This window comes from Rattus norvegicus, chromosome 12 (genome assembly GCF_021556685.1).
Source record: "Rattus norvegicus strain SHRSP/BbbUtx chromosome 12, alternate assembly SHRSP_T2T, whole genome shotgun sequence".
Classification (NCBI taxonomy): domain Eukaryota; kingdom Metazoa; phylum Chordata; class Mammalia; order Rodentia; family Muridae; genus Rattus; species Rattus norvegicus.
In genome coordinates this window covers 29,258,842-29,277,632 of record NC_141545.1, presented here as the reverse complement: position 1 = coordinate 29,277,632, position 18,791 = coordinate 29,258,842, and the positions used below count along the sequence as shown (strand labels likewise).

The 18,791-nt window shown below is 51.2% G+C and overlaps 1 protein-coding gene across 47 annotated transcripts in view; it reads right to left on the bottom strand.

The window, feature by feature from the left end:
• The window catches only part of Gtf2ird1 (GTF2I repeat domain containing 1), a 106,673-nt gene extending 89,221 nt beyond the window's left edge, over positions 1-17,452 (bottom strand). For 24 of the 47 annotated variants that reach the window (XR_015633877.1, XM_087577697.1, XM_087577707.1 and 21 more), the window contains 1 exon segment: positions 17,183-17,452. The gene's annotated coding sequence lies outside the window, so the exon portion shown is untranslated. 47 annotated transcript variants of the gene reach the window in all.
• Between the last annotated feature and the right edge of the window lie 1,339 nt (positions 17,453-18,791).

The window sequence follows — 18,791 nt, the reverse complement described above, 5'->3', positions numbered from 1 at the left end:
CATTGGCATATAAAGCATTCCTGCAGATGCCTAGAATGCCCCAGTGAGGGGCTGGGGGTGTGGCTCAGTCGTAAAGCCCCTGCCTAGAATCCCCCAGTGTGGGGCTGGCTGGGGCTGTGGCTCAGTGGTAGAGCCCCTGCCTAGAATCCCCCAGGGAGGGGCTGGGGGCGTGGCTCAGTGGTAGAGCCCCTGCCTAGAATCCCCCAGGGAGGGGCTGGGGGCGTGGCTCAGTGGTAGAGCTTCACCTCACAAGTTCCTGTCCTTACCTCGGCTGCCTCATGACAAATGAGTATCAACCGCTCTGGACATATTGAGGGCTACAGGTGAGGCCACGTGGACAGCGTCTGACACCACCAGGCTAAGCAACCCTGAGTGCTGATTCCTGAGCAACTGTGATAACCAAGGTCTCTCCCCCCCCACCCCCATTGCTTTGACGTCAACTCCCGCATACTGTCCATATGGCCTCCACACAAGGTGGAGCCGAGCAGGACATGAAAGCCTATCTTTCAGCTGGAAGCCCAGGAGACCCTGACTCCCAGCGGTAGATTCATGCTTCTCCAGACTGGTATATCAATATATTTATTCCAGTACAGGATGGAATGCAGAAAAGCCAGAGTTGAAGCAGTGCCAGCCCCAGGGGCGAGGCTGTGGTGGGAGGCCCTAGCTGGTGTCTCTGGAGACCCCCCTGCCAGACGTAAACACGCCTTCTGAGAAGATCTAGGAGGTGGAGGGGTATCAGGTCCTTTCATGTCGGGAAATGAAAGCTGCATGGAAAACAGCCAAAGGCTCTGGGATGATCTAACCCTGGGCGCTGGCTGGAGGGGGTGGAGCTGGGGGCGGAGGTGGGAGGCGGGAGGACGACTCAACCTTCTGAGCTGACGCCCCGCCCACTGCCGCCTGCCTTCTACTCTCTGAACCAATGGGATGAGAGCAGAACCCCCAGGACCCGCTATGCAGTATGCATCAGGATACCTGGCTTCCAACTCCACAAGAGAGAAGAGGTATCGTCCATACCTACCCAGTACAACCTCAGTTTCCCTATCTGCAAACAGAACTTATACTAGGAGTTAGTAATTTGAGGGCTCTCTTGGCCTCGGCCCCAGCAGGACAGCGTACAACCTTTTCTTCCTTAGTCTGGTCCCTTCTAATATGTGAACCAATGTCACAACATTCTCTCTAATCGTTCGGCCACACAGTCCTGCTGACCACTGCCCCTGCCTCTACCTGACCGCTCCGCTCCACAGCCCCTGCTCCATTTGCTCTTACTCTAACCCCTTTACGCCACAACATCCAAGAAGCGGCTCTTCATGGGTTTCATCCCAGGTCCCACTGGCCCCATCTCAGTCCTATGCCACCCTATTAATGCTATGTGACTCTGATTAGCTGGCCAGAAACCTACACCTCATGAGCAGGCTACAATTCCTAGGACAGAAAAAGAGCTAAGGTTTTTATTTTACTTTTGAAGACGGTCCCACCCCAGCTGGCACTGCTCCTGGTTTTTCAGTGACTGGATACTGGTTCCGGCGACTGGATGGCATTTTGGGGGATGAAAAACTCGGAACTGAGCCAGCAAGGGTGAAACAGTAAGTTTGGAAAAAGCAATTATGGAGGGGCATTGACTAAGTCAGGAAGGATCCATTGGGTTCCAAAGAGATGCTCACCAGGAACCTGGGATTTTAGGCCACATGGCTGAAGTCTGACAAGCACTGCTATCATTAGAACTTGTCAGCCTCCTGCCTCAGTCTCTGGAGTGCTGAAATTGAAAGGGCATACCAGCTCGATCCGCCTCCTCCGATCCTTTAGGTTTGCTCTCATCGCCCTCCCAAATTCCTGGGATTCAACTCGAAGGCCTCCAGAAGGCTAGCCAAGTAGCTTAGAGCTGAGCCACGCCCCCTGCCCCTCATTGGAGGAGATTCTAGGCAAATGCTCTACAGCTAAGCCCCGCCCCTGCCCTGCCCACCTTTCCTCCTCACACCCATGCTTAGAAGTCTTCAGAGAAGACTTATAAACCATAAGCAGATGGGATACAAGAGTCTGGAGAGGTGGCTCAACAGTTAAAGGCCCTGACTGCTCTTCCAGAAAACCTGGGTTCAAATCCCAGCACCCACATAGCAGCTCACAATTGTCTGTAACCCTACATCCAGGGGATCTGAGACCCTCACATAGACAGACAGACAGCAGACAGACAGATATATATATATGGCAAAATACCAAGGCACATAAGAGAGAGAGAGAGAGAGAGAGAGAGAGAGAGAGAGAGAGAACGCAGCCCATCAACTATAGACACAACACCTATACCAGAATAAAACCCAGGCAGCTGGGTGTGTGACTCATGCATGTGATTCCTCCCTGGAGTTGGGAGTGGGGATGGGGGAGGATCCGGAGCTTAAGGGAGAATAGAAAAAGAGCCAGGGCTTTTGTTCCCAAGACTGCAGGAATTCATCCCAGGATGGGTCAACATCTAAGATACCCCATCCGCCCCCTCACCAGAGTTCCCTGAGGCCCCCCCCCCGGAGGAAGCTTGTCCTGGTTGTTAGCCCCCACCTATCAAACTGTAACCACTGCATTTTCTGGGATTCAAGTGGGCATAAGGAGGCTTAAGAGTTCCTGTAGGGGACACTAGGGGTTTTGAAGAGTGAAACTCAGTACCTTGCTCCCCTGCAGACCATAACCAAGATCTGTTCCTCCATGGGGTATTTTAGATGATGCCCTAGCCAGTCTTCCCCCCCCCCCCCCCCCGGAGCTGGGGACCGAACCCAGGGCCTTGCGCTCGCTAGGCAAGCGCTCTACCACTGAGCTAAATCCCCAACCCTACCCTAGCCAGTCTTGATGATTAACTTCCCTGTCTTGCTTGCCATGATTCACAAAGACTCAAGACCACCAAGCAGTTACCCAACCCCCTGCAGTAAATACAAGGGATCCAGTGGCAGGAGACCGGATCTCAAGTACCCTAGCCTGGCTTTGAACTTGTTATACAACCGAGGCTGACCTAGAACTCCTGATCCTCCCGATCCACATCCTGACTGTCCCCGGATTACAGGAATGTACCACTCCCGTCTGGATTTCATTTCTATTCTTTGTTTTATTTTGTCTGGGACTGGGTATTACTACATAACCCTGGCTGCACTGGAATTTGCTGTACAGACCAGGCTGGTCTCTAATTCACAGAGATGCCCCTGACTCTGCCTCCCAAAGTGCTGGGATTAAAAGTGCATGCCAACACGCCGGGCTGACTTTCTGTTTACACAGGTTCAGTGAGTTGCGCAGGCTTGCCTTGAGCTTGCTCTGAAGCCCAGACAGGGCTTGTACTCGTGAATCAAATCTGACACCTAGGTCGGCTCGCAAGTATGCCTTGGACCCTCTTAAGTACAGGGCAAGGTGCTCAGGTATGCCACTATGAAGTAGACTAGCTCTGTCCAGCCTGACTTGAGAGAAACTGACTACGTCATCTGTGAATGTGACAGACAGAAGGACACCTCTCTCATTTGTGGCCGAGCCTCAAGGCTCAGGCGACAGGACTCCTAGGAGAAACTCGTAACACGGCCTAGAGAAGCAGAGAAGATCAAGGACACTGGCCACAAAAAAGGTCTTCCAAGCTGAGACCTGCAAGTAGTTACTGGGCCCAGGAAACAGACAGGGAACATTAAAACATGCTTTATAGCCAGGAGGTGATGGTGATGGCCCAAGCAGCCTTTGTTTAATCCCAGCCCTGGAAGACAAAGGCAGGGGCTGGGAGGCAGAGGCAGGCACATCTGTGTGAGTTCAAGGCCAGCCTCGTCTACAAAGGGAGTTCCAGGACAGCCAGGGCTACACAGAGAAACATTGTCTCAAAAAGCCAAAAACTAAACCAAACAACCAAAACTCTTTATGCTGGTTGTGGTGATGCATTCTGGAGGCTGAAGCAGGGGGGACAGCCTGGGTTACACAGTGAAACCCTGTCTTAAGCAAACAAAAAGAGCAACTGTTATCTGGGGTGGCAACCAACTTGCCCTAAGTAACCATGTTCAGAACCCAGGTTTCTAAAACAACCAATCTACCAGCTGGAGAGATGGTTCAATGGATAAAGTGCTTACAGTGTGAGTATAAGGTCCCAAGTTCAAGTCCCCAGAACCTACACAAATATAGGGCACAGTAACACACACCCATAATCCCATCACTTCTACTGCTAGATAGGAGGTGAAGTCAGGAGAATTCCCATAACCTCACAGGCCGGCCATCTGCGAGGTCATAACCAGGAACAAAATACCCTGCTTCAAAGAAGATGGGAAGACAAGGATGCGACACCAAGGGTCATCCTGTGACGTCTACATGAGTGCCATGATATGGCCTGCATGTGTCCACATTCACACACGTGAAGGCATACACAGGAAAGACCTAAGAAACAAAAGTTCAAAGTCATTGTCGGCTACTGAAGGAGCCATCAGGGGCTAACATAAGATCCCGTTTCAAGGGCTGGAGAGATGGCTCAGTGGTTAAGAGCACCGACTGCTCTTCCAGAGGTCCTGGGTTCAAATCCCAGCAACCACATGGTGGCTCACAACCATCTGTAATGGGATCCGATGCCCTCTTCTGGTGTGTCTGAAGACAGCTGCAGTGCACTCATATACAAAATAAATAAATAAGTCTTTAAAAAAAAAAGACCCCATTTCAAAAAGAGAGATGGAGGAGGTTATGCAGGGAAAGGCACTGGACCCACATAGTTGAGGAAGGGAGGGTTCTTTTTGATGTCCCTTTTATTTCCTTAGATGTACATACCCAAGCCTCACTTGGCTTGGGCTGAGTCCAAAGCATTTCTTCCTCTGGCCTAACTATCTGTAGGCCTAGCTAGGCCTGGAAACGTCTAGTCTCTGTACAATCTAGTCTTCCAAGCTGACTGATTCAATCTCGTTTCTCATGGCTTCTGCCTGAACTGCTCTGCTTGACCTCGCACTAACTTTGGCAATCTGTTCTAGTCTTCTGGCTCCTCCTGTCTTCACCTGTGTCATCTAGCTTATTTATTCTCTTGAAACCTTTCTCTGTAAAACTGCCATGTTCCTTCTCCCCCCTCCCCCTCCCCCTCCCCCAAGTAGCCTCTCTTTCCTGCTCTGAGAGTTGGGTGTATCCTATCTCTGACTCATTCGATCTTTTTCTGATTTTTCACTTTGACCGCCTCTCAATTAGACGCCACCTTCAAATATAGCTGCTTCCTTCTACGAACTAACCTTACCTTCCTCTAGGGATTAAAGGCATGTACTAAGCGCGTGTCCGTATTCCTGCCAGATCATATTGTAATTCAGGGCATGTCTGCATTAGGGCTGGATCACTGAGACCTAGAAGGTCTTTGGAAGTGATCCCTAGCCAGAGGAGCCATGTTACATGTTACTGTACAAGAACTGACCCTGGAATCAACTCCACAAGTGTACCATAGTGTACACACACACACACACACACACACACACACACACACACACACACGATTGTTCTTTGTTCCCATGGTGAAGTCCCTTGCCCAAGGCTACTGAGCAGGTCAGTGGTCAAGCTGGAACTTGAACCCACTCCTGCCTGGCTTCAAAGGCCCTGAGGTTTGCACTGAACTCCCCTATGAGCTGGGGACGCCCTGCAGCCGTGCCTTGGCCACTGACTCAGGAAGACCAAAGCTTGAAGGTGCTGAGACCACAGAGTCTCAGGCTGTGGCTGGCCCAGGGTGGGCGGGCGATGGATCTGGATCAAAGAGGAGGATGTGGTTTGCCCACCTGCTTGGGAGCAGGGCGGGCACTTCGTCGACACCTGGAAGCCAGAGTGCACAAAGAGGGGAGTCACCTCCCTTGCAGGGCCCCACTCACCCCAAGCCTGAGCCTTGCTGCTAGTAGCTGCTATTCCTGAAAAACCAGCTCCTAGATAAACAGGAGACCAACCTGGCCCAGTCACAAGAACCCCCAGAAGTTGTAAGGACCACCCTGGAGGTGGGTGGGCTGGCAGGGGTCCTGTTCTACTGACAAGCTACCTGGGAGTCTTCTGGGCCCCATCGGCACCAGCTACTGGCCCAGAGCTTCCCAAAGCCTCTTTACAAGTGCTGACCCCAACGGTCCAACTATTACAGACTTCAGGAGACTGGGAAGGGATATAGGTATACCATGGTGTGGGGTAGGTTTGAGGCTGGCCAAACTTGTCAGAGGAAGGCCAGACTAACCATACACACACACAAACTTTTGAAAGTCCTAACTTTATAACTGGGGCTGTAGCTTAATTGTAGAAGATTGTCTAGCATGTGTCCTGCCCTGGGTTCTAGCCACAGTACCGGGAGGGAGAGAAGGAGGAAGAAGGGAGAGGGAAAGAAGGGAGGGAGGGCCGAGATGGGCATGAGAAGAAACAAAAGCCACACTTAAGCCAGGAGTGGTAGTGTATGCTTGCGGCCCAGCACTCAAGAAGCTGAGAGAGTTGGACCCAGAGTTCAAGACCAGCCTGAGCTATATATAGTAAGATGTCATTTCAAAACAGGACAGACGAGATGGCTTAGCTGGTAAGAGTGCTTTACCACCATTCCTGACATCCTGAGTTTGAACCCCCAGAACCGGCACGGCAGAAGGAGAAAACAGAGTTCCACAAATTGTCCTCTCACTTCCACATGCGTGCTGTGGTACATTTACCCATGCACAATAAATAGTCACACACACACACACACACACACACACACACACACACAGAGCACAGGGGTGGGAGTGGAGTCTCAAGACCTTGCCTCTAGCATACACAGAACACTGTTTGGTTCCCAGCACTTAATAGACCAGGCGTGGGGGCAAACGCCTGTAATCCCAGCACTTGAAAAACGGAGGCAGGAGGATTGGAAGTGCAAGGTCATTCTTGCCTAACTACCAGGTTGGAGGGCAACCTGAGACCCTGTCTCAAGAAGGGGGGTGGGGGAGGAAGGAGAGGGAAGGCTCCTCATACAAAGAACATCCCACTCCCACCCCGACCCAGCCCCTCCAACCAACCAAGGAAATACAGCTTTCTTCTGTCTCACATAAATCACAAATATGGTGGTGAGGGTGGCCCTCCCATCCTGCTTCCCTCCACACAAAAGAAACTTAGAATTTTCACAGCAAGCGACAACTACAGTTGTTGACATAACTGGGACCACCCCCCCTACTCCCAGCTGACTCCTGGAGCAAGGGGAACATAAGAGATGGACATGACATCACCCAGCAGACAGCTCCCTGCCTGGCACCATCCCAACCCCAGCTCTCCTAGCCCTACAGCATAGATTGTTCCAGAGCCCACCTGGGCTGCAGAGAATCCAGGAGCAGAGGCCCCGAGGGCAGGAGCAGGAAGGTGTAATTTCATCGCAGGAGCTCACTGTGTGAGTCACCAGAAACCAGGGATGAAATTCCAGCTCCTGAGACCAGGGGCGGGTGCATTCCTGGCCTGGAGTCGGCTCTCAAAGCGGGCATGGAAGATGTTCCTATACAAAAGGGAAAGAGGTTCCTTCCCACTTTGGACAGTCCCAAAGTGAGCACACAATTCTTTGGGAATGCCTGGATTGTCACTGAGATGTAGCTGGGATGTGTGTGTGGCACAGGGTCCGATCCAAGTAAATGACAGGAGCCAGGCCTGGTGTGGACCACCTATAATCGCACCATTTGGAAGACCGATGCAGGAGGGTAAGAGTTTCAGACCTGTCTATTTTACAAAATGAGTTCTAGGCCAACCTGAGCTACATGGACAGACCCTGTCTCAAACAGAAAAATTAGGGATGTAACTGTATTATAGAATGCTTGCCTAGAATCCCCAGTAAAGTGCAGGAGGAGTGGCTCAGTGGGAGACCCCTTGCCTAGAATCCCCCAGTGAGGGGCTGGGGGCGTGGCTCAGTGGTAGAGCACCTGCCTAGAATCCCCCAGTGAGGGGCTGGGGGCGTGGCTCAGTGGGAGACCCCTTGCCTAGAATCCCCCAGTGAGGGGCTGGGGGCGTGGCTCAAGGGTAGAGCACCTGCCTAGAATCCCCCAGTGAGGGGCTGGGGGCGTGGCTCAGTGGTAGAGTCCCTGCCTAGAAACCCCCAATGAAGGGCTGGGGGTGTGCGTGGCTCAGCATTAGAGTCTCTGCCTAGCAAAGGTAAAGCCATTGGTTCAACGGTGGTGAGGAAGAAGAGATCAAAAGGATTTAATCCCAGTCAGGTCCGAGACACACCATGGACAACACTGAGTAGAAGAAACTTGTCTTCAAGGCCTACACCCTCTGTCATACCACCCATGTGACAATCTAGAACTGTTAAGACGAGAGACAGAGCATTGATAGTAACCGTCAGGTACGGGAGCTAGCAACCCACTACAGAAGAACTGAAGGACTGACCGCCCCTTGCTCGGATGTAGGTGGGATCATGTTGGTGTGTGTACCAAGACAACCAGCCCTCCAGAATATACGCAGCCATGATTGTGGAAGGGTCTTCCTAGGTGCTACAGATTACCGCTAAGGGCACATGCGCTGTGCGTTTCCCATTGGCTGTGGAATGGCCAATGAATGGATGAAAAAATAAAGACTCCCTTTATTTTCACTTTGCTTTCGCTTTTCATGTGTATGCGCTAACGTGGGCTTATGTGTGTGCAAGTGCCCAAGGAGGCCAGAAGGAGGTGGTACCGGATATCTTGGTGTTTGTGAGCGGAATCAAACCTGAGTCCTCCGTAAGAACAGCAAAAGCTTTTTAACAGCCGAGCCATCTCTCCAGCCACAATCCCAAAGGGTGGTTTTATTTTTGAGACAATTTCGCTACATAACCCAGACGTGGCCTCAAACTCATAAGCCTCCTGCTTCATTCTCCCAAGTGCTGGGATTACAGGTCAATGCTACCACAGGTAATCCAACCTCCCTGTCAGGATTGTTCTGTCAACAAAACGATCAGAAGCACTATCTACATGTTACATTGGTTTTATTATTGGTGTGTGTGTGTGTTTGCACACTGCCATGGTGCAAACATGGACGTTAAAGGAAAACTTACAGAAGTCGGTTCTCTCCTTCCATTGTGTGGGGTCCAAAGCTTAAACTTGGGTCAGACAGCCAAGTGTCGTTACCCACTGAGCTATCCCCCTGACCCTATCCCCAGTCTACAGTTTATAAGAAGCAAATTGGGATTGGGGATTTAGCTCAGTGGTAGAGCGCTTGCCTAGGAAGTGCAAGGCCCTGGGTTCAGTCCCCAGCTCCGAAAAAAAGAACCCAAAAAAAAAAAAAAAAAAAAAAAAGAAGCAAATTGGCCGGGCAACGGTGGCCCACACATTTAATCACGGCACTCAGGAGGCAGAGGCAGGGAGATCACTGAGTTTGAGGCCAATCTGGTTTTCAGAGTAAGTTCCAGTATATCCAGGGCTACAGTGAGAGACCCTGTCTTAGGGTGGGGGGAATGGGTGGACAGTTACACTCATTGTGCAGCAGTAAGAGATGAGACCTAAATGAGGGCACGGAGTTAGATATCACCACAAGGATGAAGCCACCATGATGGCATTGTTAGGTTTTTAAGAGAAGGAAAAGAGGGGCTGGCAAGATGACTCAGTTGATTCAGAACATTCACTGCTCTAGCAAAGGACCTGAATTTGGTTCCCAGGGTCCACGTCTGACAGCTCCCAACTATCTCTAACTCCACCTCCAGGGCAGCTGATGCCCTCGTGTGACCTCCATGGGCTCCTCCACACACGCACAGACCCACAGTCACACAGCTGTAACGCAAAATGGAATCTTAGGGGGGCTGGAGAGATGGCTCAGTGGCGAAGAGCACTGACTGCTCTTCCACAGGTCCTGAGTTCAATTCCCAGCAACCACAGGGTGGCTCACAACCATCTGTAGTGGGATCCGATGCCCTCTTCTGGTATGTCTGAAGACAGCTACAGTGTACTCATATACATGAAATAAATAATTCTGTTTTTTAAAAAAATATGAAATCTTGGGGTTGGAGAGATGGCTCAGTGATCAGCACTTGCTCTTGCACAGGGATCAGATTCCCAGCACTTAACATGGTGGCTTGAAACTGTAACTCCAGTCCCAGGGGATCTGATGCCCTCTTCTGATCTCCCCAGGCACCGGGCATGCAGCTGGTACACAGATAAACATGCAAACAAAACACACTCCTAACAAAATAATTAATAAAAACTTGTTTTTAAAATGGAGAGACACAAGCTACCACTCGTTCTGTATCACCATGTACGTATACCTCACACCCATATCAGAGCGCCACACCATTGAGAAAGCTCAATGAGAAAGGGAGTATGGTGAATCTTAGCACTTGGCTAGACAGAGTTTTGTGAGTTCAAGACCAGCCTGGTCTACATAGCAAGTTCCAGGCCAGTCTGAGCTATACCCAGTCTCAAAAAAAAAAAAACAAAAACAGACAAACAAACATCTTGCCAGATGTGGGCACCTCAACCTTGTACCCTAAGAACCTCAAACTAAAATCTTCATTCATGAGCTGTGACCCAGCCTGCAGTATTCAGATATAGCCACGGTAAAGGGGCGGAGAAATCTGCTCTGTCATTTCATGTCTCCCCAGCAGAAGTAGCCTCTCTCCCCAGCCTGTGATCATCATAGGAAGAGTCACAAGAGACTCCCCATCTCGACACTGAAATGAGGTCAGCAAAGAAACTGTCTCCTAGTGTTCAGTTTGGGCTTTATAAATCTTTAGGGCAGGGTCTGACTACATAGCCCCTGCTGGCACAGAATGCAGACCAGTCCGGGCCTTGAATTTAGAGATCCTCCTGCCTCCGCCTCCCAAAACTAGATCCCAAAAACAAGAGGTTCTCACACTTGGGATCTAAGAGCCCTAAATCCCTGGAGATAGGGGCCCTTAGGTCCCAGAGTGAAGTCAACTGTAAACTCCACTAAAGAAGTTAAGAACACCAGTGGGATGACTCCGGGTTAAAGCACTTGTCACTGCCACCTGATGCTCAAATGAGTTCAGTTTTCCAACCCACGAGGTGAAAGGCGGGAACGGACTCCTGTCCCCTGAGCTCCACATGCAAGCCGTGATGTGTGAACACACATGTGCATGCATGTGCACACACATACACAAGTGTTTGCAGCACACACATCAGAATCTAAGTTCAATTCCCAGAGCCTATTTAAAAAAAAAAAATAGATGAAGAGTTGGTGAGATGGCTCAGCTGGTAACTGTCCTTGCCACCAAACTGATGACCTGAGTTTAATCCCCAGGATGCATCGTTGTTGAAGGAGAGATGGCTCAGTGGTTAAGAGCACTGACTGCTCTTCCAGAGGTCCTGAGTTCAAATCCCAGCAACTACATGATGGCTCACAACCATCTGTAATGGGATCTGATGACCTCTTCTGGTGTGTCCAAAGACAGCCACAGTGTACTCATATATAATAAATCTTTTTTTTTTCCTAAAAAAAAGGGGGGTTGAGGATTTTGCTCAGTGGTAGAGCGCTTGCCTAGCAACCGCAAGGCCCTGGGTTTGGTCCCCAGCTCCAAAAAAAAGAAGGAAGAAAAAAAAAAAAAAAAAGGAGAGAACCAATTCCTGAAAGTTATCCTCTGAACTATACACAAGTGCCTTGGTGCGCTTGCCCGTGATGCACACCAATAATAATTAAAGGGGGGCGTGGTAGGTGCTTGTAATCCCATCACTGAGGAAACAGAAAGAGACAAATCTCCAGAGCTTACCGGTTAGTCGGCCAAACTTACTTGGCAAGTTCTAGGCCGACGAGAGAGGCCCTGTCTCAAAAGTCAAGGTGGAGGGGGCTGGAGAAATGGCTCAGTAGCTAAGAACATGTGCTGAATACACAAGTTTAGTTCCCAGAGCCTATGGCAGGTGGCTCACAAGCACCTGTAACTCCAGTTCCAGGAGACCCCTCCCTGTCTTCCACGTGCCCACACAGGAATGTGTACACACACACAAAATTGTGGGAAAGCAATACAAGGCAGACAGATAGTTCCTAAGAAACAAAATACCCAAGGTTAACTATCCTCTAGCCTATACTCCCCTCTCCCCCATCTCTCTCTCTCTCCCTCTCTCTCTCCTCTCTCTCTTTCTCTCTCTCTCTCTCTCTCTTTCTCTCTCTCTCTCTCTCTCTCTCTCTCTCTCACACACACACACACACACACACACACACACACAAAGTTAAGAGAACTATATATCAGCCAGCTTGCTCTAACTGTCCCTGGAGCCTTAAGTGTGAACTCTGACCCCCTCCTCCATGACCCCACACCCTCTGTCCCCTACAGGAAGAAGCTATAGGGATATCAGGTAAAACCTATAAAGTAATTTTAATCCAAGAACATGGCTGCTCTGGCAAGGAATCACATCCAAAGATATGATCCAGCCATAATGCAGACACACCCTGAATTACAGTGTGCCCTGGCTGGAATACAGACACACCCTTAATAGATACCTTTAATCCCTAACAGTGAAGGTAAGGTTAGTTGGTAGAAGGAGACAGCCATATTTGAAAGTGAGGTGTAATTGAGAGGAGGTCAAAGTGAGGAATCAGAAAAAGATTCGACAGAATGAGTCAGAGATAGAACACTCCCAACTATCAGCCCAGGAAAGAGAGGCCATGTAAGGGCAGTGGGGTGTGTGTGTGTGTGTGTGTGTGTGTGTGTGTGTGTATGTGTGTGTGTGGCAGTTTTACCAAGACAGTTTTACAGAGAAAACAAACTTAGACCCAGGTGAAGACAGAAAGACACAGAGGATGAGAAGGAGCCAGGTTAGAACATATTGCCAAAGTTAGTGTGAGGCCAAGCAGAGCAATTCAGGCAGAAGCCAAGAGAAGCCGGAATGGGCCAGTCAGTCAGCTTCGAAGATCAGACTGTACAAAGGCTTCCAGGTATAGACCTGGGGACTGTTAGAACAGAGAAAAAAAAGCTCTGGACTCAGCCCCGGCTGTGTCTTCATAAAGCTTGGGTAAGTCTCTCATCTCATCCCTTCATCTGAGGAAATAAAAGCAACATTTACAAAACCCCAAGATCTCCAGTTCAGGGTGCTCTATAAATGAGCAGTAGTTCTCAGTAGAATTGTGTCATCCCTGATTTATCTTCAGTCCAAATTTAACCAGGCGTCCTTATTTTTATTAGCTAAATCTGGACTTCAGAAGCAAGTGGTCCTGAAGGAAGGAGACAGGTGGACCGGCCAATAGCTCCAGGGCAAGCAGGCTCCACTCAGGGTCAGGAAGAAAGGTGCTTGCAATGAGCGTCCTACACTCTCTGTGCGGTGTGCCCTATGAGTCATTCCACACCCACAGAAGGATAAAGTCCATCCTCTGAAGAAAACCTAAACCATCTCCACGGCGTCGGCGCTGAGCCTCCCTCCCATAACCATCACCTCGGACACTGTGCCTGAACCTAAGGATCCAATCACAGGCCATGTCAGCTCGGTCCTTACAGAACCTGACCCAAGCCAGGTACAGATGCAGAGGCAAAGGTTCCTCTTGGGTCATAGGGCAAGGCAGGGGATGAACTGCAAGGGGGAAACCCAGGTTCCCCAGCTTCCCACGCTGCCCCTGTGCGCCCACAGTAAACCACTGAACGTAAGTAACCATCAAAACAGGAAGACCAGAATGGAGGGAGGCAAGGCATCCATGAAGATCTGCCCATAGGGAAGAGCAGGGAAGTCTTTCGTTTATTTAGTACATTGCTCCCCAGCCTGGAAGTCATGACACATTTAAGGGGAGTCGAATGACCCTGTCACAGGGCTCGTCTAAGACACAGATATTTATATTTTGATTGATAACAGTAGCAAAATTACAGTTATGAAGTCCCAACTTGCCTTGTGTTTTGGTTGTTTTGTTTGTTTGTTTTGTTTTAAGACCAGGCTTTTCTCTGGGACTTGACACTCACCGAATGGGCTAGGTGGGCTGGCCAGCAAGCCCCAGGGGTCCACCGGTCTCTACACACCCAGAACCAGAATGATACACACATCATACCATCCCTAGCCTTTCACATGGGTGCTAGGATTGACCTTAGAGCCGCATGGTTGGGTGTCGAGCACTCTACCTATGTCTCCAGCTCAAATTAGAGCTGTTCAACCACCGCATGCCTGCCGCTCAGGGGCTCTCCACTCCTCAGTGCTATTCCGCTCCTACAGGCCAGAAATCTATCTTTTCCAGGCTCCCCTCCCCCTCCCCTCTAGGTCTCTGCGGGGACCACTCTCGAAAGGGTCCATGTCTCTGTCCCTCTTCATCTGGGAGTGTCTGTCTGTAGCTGAGCTCAGGCAAAGCGCTTGCCGGAAATCCTAGTACTTGGGAGGGCTGAGGCAGGAGGATCATGAGTTCAAGGGCAACCCGGGCCACATAATAAGGGCCTGTTTAAAAAGAAAGAAAAGAAAAAACAACTTGGTGTGAGGTCTGAGCTCTCAGCCAGCATCGCTCTCTGTTCTGTGGGGCTTCTGAATTAACCCCCACCAATCTTGCTTTTCAAGTGTCTGTCAAGGTTTCTGCAGGCCCCAGGCAGCTGGCTTGTCCCAAAGAACCTGGCTTGTGTCACTGGCTGCTTGCCACACACACACACACACACACACACACACACACACTTTCCTGGACAGAGAGATGCAGTATGGCTGAGAAACAGTGAGAGGCTTATGTTTAGGGGAATACGTAGGGTAGGGTAACTGACAGGGTGTCCCATGGGAACCAGGAATGAACGATGGCCCAGAAAAACAGTAGGACTATTACTATTGCTTTGGTGTAATCCCAGCCTTTGGGAGACTGAGGCAGGAGGACTGCCCTGAGTTCCAGGTCAGTCTGAACTACAGAGTAAGTATTTAGCCTAGGACCACAAAGCATGTCTCAGTCTACAGACAGACACACACACGGATAGAAAATTAACAGAGGAGTGAATTCATTTATCCATCCATCCATCCATCCATCCATCCATCCATCCATCCATTCCAACACGCAACTGCTCAACAAGTGAGTACAAGTGCCCATTCCTATTTACATCTAGTGTAACCAAAAGGACACAGTGGAACCAAGAGAGATAAGGTCAGGAGGAAGCCAGGATGGTGTGGGAACGCAGATGTGGTAGGCTCTCAGGACCAATCATAACTAGCCAGGCCTTGAAGTTCAAAAGAAAAGAGGCTAATTCCACATGCTTACACAGCGGTCCCTAAGCCAGGCTGACTGAAGGACCCAAGTGCTGCCAGGGTGTCACAGGTGGGCCAATGTGAGGAAAAGCCAGGGTCCAGGCCAGGAGATGCTGTCTGTGGTCCCGAGGTCACACTCAAGACGTGATGACTCCCCCAAAGCCCTCCCACTGGGGGAGCTCAAGTCATGGCTAACAACCCAGCTATTATCCAAGCGTGCACACACCCCGATCTTTGCACACACGGCAGTTGAGACCTCTATTATTATGCCTGCCTTTCGGACTACTTCCAAATACCCAGCAGCAGACTGCCGCGTGTCAGAGGCCGGCCGGGGCTCCTGGGAGCCTGCCTTAAATGATAACAAAAATGGCATCGGTCTCCTGGAAATGAATGAGCCTTCTGCCCTGCCTCTAGACGACAAAGCACTTAAGTAAGTTCGGCGTGCTCCTCAACCTACCGTCCCCAAGACCAAACTCTCAGGGCCAATAACCAGACAAGGGAAGCCCCACAGCTCCGATCCTTCCTTGTTTCCCCAGCTAGGATCCACTGGAACCGGCAATTTCTAGGTCATCCTTAGAGCTGGCTATAGAATGAGATACAACGCAAGCCTTTCAAAAATCCAGAGGCTGGGGGAGAGGGGGTTCGGACACCCCCACCCCCACCTCCACCTCCGTGCTAGGCCTGTTTCTAGGTCTGCTGGTAGATTTCTTTAAAGAGGCCAAAGTCAATCTCACACACTCCTGGAGCCCTAAGCAGGTGACTTAGGATGGAGAGACTCGGGACAGTATCGACACCGCATTTTGATGTCCCACTGCCCAGCCCCTCCCAGCTGCCAGCCACCAGCCTCCTTCCACTTCCTCTTGCTCCAAATAGAATAAATAATCAATGCCCGTGCCCTTTCCCTCTGGGAATGACGCTGCTAAAATAAATGAACGGATCAAGGCACCTCCCAAGGCCAGAGGTCTTTGAGGGCCCCAACAGAGGAACGGGGAGTACTGACCACTGAGCATCCTGAAGCCCCTCTGCACTCTGAGCCGTAAAGAGAAGCCCCCTTGTAAATCCATCCCCACTCCTCTAAAGAGCTTCGGAAGCCCAGCCTTCACGCCCCACATTCCAGATACACACTCCATCGCTGAGCCCAGCTCCCGAGTTCTTTCGCTTCCCCAGGATGGGGACCCAGGAACTGCCACCTCTAGTCTACTCCTGGGAGGCCGGGTCGCCAAACCAGATGCCAAGCTGGAGCTCCGCTAGTCTCCTGACAGAGCAACCAAACTCTGAGAGCCACGGTCTCCCAGTTTCCATGGGGCTTAGAGGCCAGGAAAAGGTCGCTCTCCCAGCCCCTGACTGGCTGCAAAGCTGGGTGTCACACCGGTCGCGATCACTCCTAGAGACTCCGGATGGGGAGACTCTAAGCACCCTTTGGCCCCTCCCCCTCCTCTTCAAGAACTCAGAGACCACCCACAGCCGAGGCTCCCTCAAACTTGTTCCTTGGCACCCTCTGTGCCCCTTTAACTGCCACCCTAAGTCTCTTTGACTCACCCCCAACCAACCAAAGAGGTCCGGCTTCCACCATGCAAGCCAGCCCCTTTACAGGATGACCCCCCCAAAAGAAACCACCGCTCTGGGGCAGTATTCGGACTCAGCTTGAGCGTTGGATAACAGGAGAGGAGGGGGGGAAGCTTCTTTCCGACGCCCCCTCCACAAACCTCCCCCGGCAGGGCAGCACCACTGACCTCATTCGCCCAACTGTATCCAGGCCTGCTGGGCTCCAGGCCAGTGGGGCGCTTCTCTCTCCACCTCCAGGGAATTCGAGGGTGAGAGGGGTGTCTGCTTTCCCCGATTCCAGCAGGTATCCGGAGGGAAGAAGCTGACCATCCCAACCCATCCCCCTCCAAACTCGAATTATAATCCCGATCACGTGCACACACACCCCAAAAGGCGGGCCTTAGAATTGAGACACCTGGAGGGGGAGGGGAAGGGACCTCCCATGCACACAACACACAGAGGTGGAAGGGGGGGTGCAAAATAAGGGCTCAAAACCAAAGCAAGCCCTAGAGCACCCCCTCTCCATTAGCCTCCATCCCATCCCCCACCTCCACCCCCACCCCCACCCCCAGTCAAACTTTCTCCTTTTTTACCTTGCAGGATCCCCAAGCGCTCCGGGCGCCCCGGCCCGGGCCCGGTGGCCAGGACTCGGTAGATCCAGTCGCCTCTGGTTGCTGAGTTAATAATCCGGGAGTGGGGGACAGGATCAGTGGAGGGAGGGAGGGAAGGAGGGCGGACGCGGTGCGGGCGGCCGGCCGGGGGCTGCGCGGGGCCCCCACCCCCGGCGCGGGCTGCGGCGGAGGGCGGGGCGCAGAGCGAGCGCGAAGCCGAGCCCGGGCTCTGGGAGGTTCTCTCTTTGTTCTGTAATCCCAGTAAGATTGCCAGCCATTCGCCCCGGCCCTAATCCCAGCCCCGCGCAACACCACCCTCCATTGGCTGTCATTTACATACGGGATTAGCCCGCACGGCCCGCCCCGTGCCACCGTGGGGGAGGACCCACAACCTCGGGGCCTTGAGACTCCCCCAGCCGCGGATTAGAACCCCCTCCCGGGAGAGATCAGAATATATCAAGGTCATCCAGAGGACGCCTGGAGGATCCATAGGTGGTTTGCCCTTCTGGTCACTCTTTTGCCTGGAGTGTCCAAGGTCAGAAGGGAGGGACCCCAGGTTTCTATCTTGGATGGCCTGGCTCAGCCCTTTTTATTTATTTATTTTCATCTCAGGGTCTCATAAAACCCTGGTTGCAGTCAAAGTGTTTAGGTTCCCGAACACTCAGGAACTGAAAACAAGGAGGATAACCTTGAACGCTGCTGGCTCCACCTCCCAAGTGCTGGGATTATAGCCTATACCTGGGAAGACTCGAACCCAGAGCTTTCTGAATGTAAGGCAACCATCCTGCTTACACAACTACACTCCAAAACCCGTATTGTTGTTGTTTTAGGACAGTTTCACATACCCAACACTGGCCTCAAACTCTATGTAGTTGAGGGTGACCTTGAACTCTTGACCCTCCTAACTCCCCCAAATACTGGGATTACAGGGGAGTGCAGCCACACAGAGTGTTGGGACCTGAGTTTTATTTTACCCTCCATCTGACTTCCTGTAAACTACTAAATGAGGGAAGGGGACCCTAGGGGACACCCCTAACCTCCCCAAAGCCATATGTCCCAAGTCACCCCAGCAGTTGGTAATCAGGTGGTCCCCTGAATCCTCAGCTAGGCCTTTGCTGGAATAGGCACAGCAGAGAGATAGGAATCAGACAAGTCCTCAAACCACCACCGAGGGAGACTGTGCCCCAAATTCTGTAAATTAAAGGTAAAGAGATGCAGGTCATGGTGGCAAGTGCCTGTGGTCTCAGCACTCCGGAGGCTGACTGAGCATAATAGAACATTCTAGGCCCCTCTGAACTTAGAGAATCCCTGCTTTTAAAATATAATTTTTTTTTTAAGGAGCTAGGCCTCTCATCTATAATCCCAGGGCCTGGAAGTTTGAAACAAGAGGATTTCTGAGAGTTTGAGAGTTTGAAGTCTGACTGGGCCATAAGATCCTACCTCAAAAAGTGAAAACGTTCTCACAGCCAGTGAGTTAGGGATCTAATTCAGTTAGTGAGTAGAATGCTCGTCTAGCTCGCTTGAAGCCCTGGGTTTGACCTTCAGCCCCACATAAAACCAGGTGATATGACACAGTAACCGACAGGAGGAT